Below are 5,406 nucleotides of genomic sequence, written 5' to 3'. Positions count from 1 at the left end.
AACCGAGGGGCGGGGCCTAGCCACGTGACCAAGCGTCCCCAGCGAGCGCGAGGTGGAGCGCGCGCCAGTTCTCTTGGGTGCAGAGCGTTCGGTTCCTTCTCGGATCCAGTGAATTTCTGTCTGCTTGCTGTTCCTGTCTCGCCTTGGCTCAGTCCTTTGCCGGCTCTCGAGTATCGTTGGACGTGTCAACTCTCCAAGCCTCAGTTTGCCCATCTGAAATAAGAGGATACTTTTTTGTTGCCTTGAGAAGGGGAAATGAAGGAAGACATGGAAAATGGAAAGTACTTAGTGCTTGACACATAGTGTGGGATAATGTCATCTTTCAGTGTCTAATGATAACAATGGTGATGACGGTAACAATTTTATTACTGCTTCCCTATAAATCTCTACTTTTTCCATCATTGCTACCACTCTACTAAATTCGATGCGTGTCCAAAACATCTTGAGTGAACGAGTGTGACCTCTCTCCTCCTCACATGTAGGAAGGCCTCCTTGATATCTGTCATACAGTCATGGATTCAGATGTAGTTACCACTTGACAGCTTTGTGATTTTTCTATACGTCTGTGAATCTCAGCTTCCTTACCCAAGTGGGAAGATTGTATGTAAACTGAGCAGCTTACTTGTATTGGTTCCATCTAAGAGTCAGGGGGCGGAGGATGTAGCCCCCCCCGGGGGGGGCGGAGGAGAAGAGAAGAGAGACTGGGACTCAGCTTTATTCTCCATGTTGTTCTGCTGGACTTTTCCAAGTGCATCTTGATGAGCCAGCTGCAGTCCAGTTTCAGGAAGATCCTCTCACTGGGGGTGTACATTTAGCACAAGAGCTGCGGAGGTGGGGAGACCCTTGACATTTTCACACCTACCCTGTGTCCCCTCCAAACTATTCTCCACACTGTTGTCAGAGTAATGTTTCTAAATCAGAATTCTGATCGTGTCAAAACCTACCCACCACCAAAACATGATTTGCTTTAAAACAAAGGCCAAATAAATCTCTTATTGTTGCCCTCACTGCATTTCCAAACTTATCTCAGAGTCCTCCCCCGCTTCTCTCTGGGTTTGACACCACAGTAACCTTTATACAACCTGTATTCATTGTACTGCCTTCTCTGGACCTTTGCACTTGCTGATCTTGCCTGAAATTCTCCTTCCACATAGACAACTGGTCAGCCTTCAGATCCCAGTTCAAACTTGGGTACACCCAGGACACTTGATCTCTCTACCTGGCTGTCAGTGTCATGTACTTGTCCTCAATAAAGTTATTTTTTGTCTTTGCCACTAAACTGGACTCCTTAAGGAAGAAAACCATATCCATCTTATTTACTGTGATTCCCTCGGTACAGAGCAAAATGCCTGACTCAGAGTAGATGCTCAGGAAATATTTGTCATATATGATTCTTAGGTGCCATGCTAGGTGATAGGCTTGAGTGCAGAAAGAAGCAAAGAACCACAGGCAGCCACAAGAGGTACCTAACCTGGAAAGTTTTCTTTTGTCTCCTTCCATGTATTCCCTTCTAGTAAATGCTTGTTTCCCCAGAAGTAACCATTATTCTGACTTCTAGCATCAGAAGTTAATTTTGACAGTTCTTGAACTTCATGTAAAGAGAATGTACAACATGTACTCTCCTGTGTTAGCCTAGAAAGCTGACACAGCAAAAGACTGATTCTTTTGATTATGATACAATTAATGATTTGAATAATCAATAGATTGAAGGACTGAATTTAAAAACTCTAGTTCTTCACTGTGCTGAGACAGGGATCCCTGCCAACAACCAACCCAGAGGCTGACATCACTCACAAAAACTTTTAGAGGTAAGAGCTCTGAAAGGGTCCAGAAACTTGACACTAAACAACAAAAATTTGAAAATGAGCAGAGAACTTGAATGACATTTCTCCGAAGAAATATACTAGTGGTTAAAAAAGCACATGAAAAGATGTTCAATCTCATTATTCATTAGGAAAATGCACATTAAAACCACAATGAGATACCACTTTACACCCATTATGATAGCAATTATTTTTTTAAAAGATAGAAAATAACAACTCTTGGCAAGGAAGTAGAGAAATTAGAACCCTTACTCACTGCTAAAAGGAATATAAACTGATGCAGCCACAATGAAAAAGAGTTTGACAGTTTTTCCAGAAAAGTTAAAGATAGGATCACCATATGATCTAGCAATGTTATCTACCTCAAGGTATTTATCCAAAAAGAAGAAAAAACGTAGACTTGAAAAGACATTTGTGTGCCCATGTACATAGCAGCATTGTTCCCAATAAACAAAAGGCAAATCAACCCAAGGATCAATCAATAGATGAAGGGTAAGTAGAATGTGGTCTATAATGGTAGAATACTTTTCAGTCTTAAAAAAGGAAGAAGGCACTGAGAGGGTAGCTCAGTGGTAGAACACATGTACCAGATCTTGGATTCCATCCCTAGTGGGGGAAAAAAGGGAAATTCTGACACATGATACAACATGGATGCAACCTGATGACATTATGCTAAGTGAAATAAACACAAAATAACAAATGCTGGCCAGATGTCTCAGCTATTTGAGAGGATAAGAAAATAGCAAGTTCAAGGCCAGCCTGAACAACTTAGTGAGACCCCATCTCAAAATAAAAAATAAAAGGCTGTAGTAAAGCACTTAGGTTCAATTCCCAGTACCACCAACGTAAGTAAAGTAAACAAAAGTTGTATGATTCTTCTTATATAAGGTTCCTAGAGTAGTCAATTTCATAAAGACAGAAAGTAGAATAGTGTTGCTTATGGCTGGAAACAGCATGAATTGGGACACATTAATGGGTACGGAGTTTTATATGCAGTAGCCAAAAATGTTCTGGAGATAGATTGTGGGATGGTTGCATAATATCATGAATGACTTATTGCCATGCTTATTGAATGAGCTGTACACTTGAAAAATGGTAAAATGTCAAGTTGTGTGAATATTTTAACACAAAAAAAGGTTCCAGAACCTGACACACTATCATATTTTTACCTTGTTGTCTATGTCCTTAAACTGAAGGTCATGGCTTTTCCTGGGATCTACAAGAATCCAGGGAGCAGAGGGGACAGGGGCCCATGTAGGCACTTAGACAACCTGCAGATGAAAACAGCAGGTACATGGGCCCCAGAAATATTTTTGCCTAAAAGAGGCAGCACAGGAACAAAGCAGGCCATGAACTGGCAAATAGTGTAAAGGAATGATTACAAGATCGGGCCCTAAAGACAAAATACCCAAGTTCACATTCTAGCTAGGTGATCTTGGGCAAATCCAACCTCCCTGTTATAGACATGGAAAAATTTGGACCAAAAGGAGATAAATACTTGTCCATCAGAGTCAAAAGTATTTTCTCCCTTATTTTGTCTTCATTTTAATCTTTATATAGTTCTTGTTTTGTGTCCCTAACAGACTCCAAGCTTCCCAAGGAAGCTACTTGTAATATCACTTGTAACTTTTTTTGTGTGCTCCAGTTGCCTCATCTGTAAAATGTAGATAATAAGGGTTCCTGTATCATAAGGTTGTCAAAAGTACTAAATTGACCAATGAATATAAATATTCAGAAGACTTCCTAGTGTATATGATAGCTCAACAAACAACAGATTAACAGAAGCTTCAGTAAAGGTTGCTAGTAGAATGTTTTGAGCAAGAGAAGCAATTCAGCTGGGCATGGTAGCACATACCTATAATCTCAGCACTCAAGAGGCTGAGGCACGATGATCACTGCAAGTTCAAGTCCAGCCTGGGCTGCATAGTGAATTCAAGGCCAGCCTGAACTACACAGAGTGAGGTCCAGGTGGTGGTGGGTTGGGGACGATGACGACAGTCCTGAAACTCAGGAATTGCTTTGGATTCAGATTAGTTTCTTTAAAAAAAAGAATATCAATTATTCTTTAATGTGAAGAGTTTGATTATCATTTGTTGAGTGACTACTTTCATGGGGGTACTTTGCTGTGATAAGATTAATATTGAATATTAAATTATATCTTTAAGAAAAACCACAACAAATGGAAGGCGGAGAACGAATATAGCCACATAGAGAGTATCAACATTCTAATGTCTTCAGAGTTCCTCACAGCAAAGCAAAATGACAAGATTACCATATTTAATGGGGCAAGTTAGACCCTACAGGAAGGTATAATTTCTCTGGGGTGACAGTCACAGGAGGTTGCAATGTGTAAACACATTTTGATAATTTACCAGTAGATGGCAGCAAAGTGCCTCATTATAATACTACCTGATTGTAATAATTTTCAGACAAATGGAAATACAGGAGATCCTTGAGGAAGGTGTCACTTCTACTTTGCATAACAGCTTCATAGATGCAAGCAATGTCTTGCTTTTTGGGAAGAAAAGGATTGAAATTTTAAAGAGTCATCGAAGCAGGGTGGTGCATGCCTATAATCCTAGCACTTTTGGGAGGTGAAGGCAGAAGGATCACAAGTTCAAGTCCTGCCTGGGCAATTTAGTGAAACACTGTCTCAAAACACAAAATAAAAATGTCTTGGCATATAGCTCAATGAGAAGGCCCTGGGTTTAATCCCCTGTCCCTTCCCTCCCAGAAAGTGATAAGTACACAATTTTTAAAAATCAGACAGTACTGGGAATCAAACTCAGGACCTTGCACTTACCAGGCAGGTGCGGCACCACTGAGCTACATCTCTGGCTTCCTGTGTCTTAAAAAAAAAAAAGAGAGACCAGTTTTATTGAATTATAATTCACACACCACACAATTCACTCATTTAAACCGTTCAATTTAAGCATTTTAGTATTGTCACAGATATGAGCAACCAAAACCAAATTCGATTTTAGAACATTTTCATCACCTCAAAAAGAAATGAGGGCCAGGGATTTAGCTCAGTGATTCTGCTGCCTGTCTTGCAAAGCGCAAGGTCAGGAATTTGTTCACTGGTACCAAAAACAAAAAGAAATGATATACCCTTTAAATATCGCCTTCCCCACAAGTCACCATTCCTTTAGCCTCAAGGAATGGCTAATTTATTTTCTGTGTGTATAGATTTACCTATTTTGAATAATGTGTGTGTGTGTGTGTGTGTGTGTGTGTGTGTGTGTTTTGGAGACAGGGTCTCTATGTAGTTCAGGCTGGCCTTGAATTTACAGCAATCCTCCTGCCTCAGCCTTTCAAGTGTTAGGATTACAGGCATGCTCCACCACACCTGGCCTGAATATTTTATATAAATGGAATCATATAGCATATGTTTTTTTGTGCCTGGCTTCTTTCACTTAATATAATATTTTCAAGCTTCCTCCATGTTGTAGCATTTATCAAGACCTCATTAATTTATGTGGTTAATATTCCCTTGTATGAATATTGCCATATTTTGTTTATCTGTTTGTTTACTGATGGGCTTTTGGGCTGTTTTCAACTCTGGACTCTTGTAAATAATGCT

Source organism: Fukomys damarensis, unplaced genomic scaffold (genome assembly GCF_012274545.1).
Source record: "Fukomys damarensis isolate Sample0158 unplaced genomic scaffold, DMR_v1.0_HiC HiC_scaffold_22, whole genome shotgun sequence".
NCBI classification, from domain to species: Eukaryota; Metazoa; Chordata; class Mammalia; order Rodentia; family Bathyergidae; genus Fukomys; species Fukomys damarensis.
Note: the sequence above shows the minus strand (reverse complement) of the source record.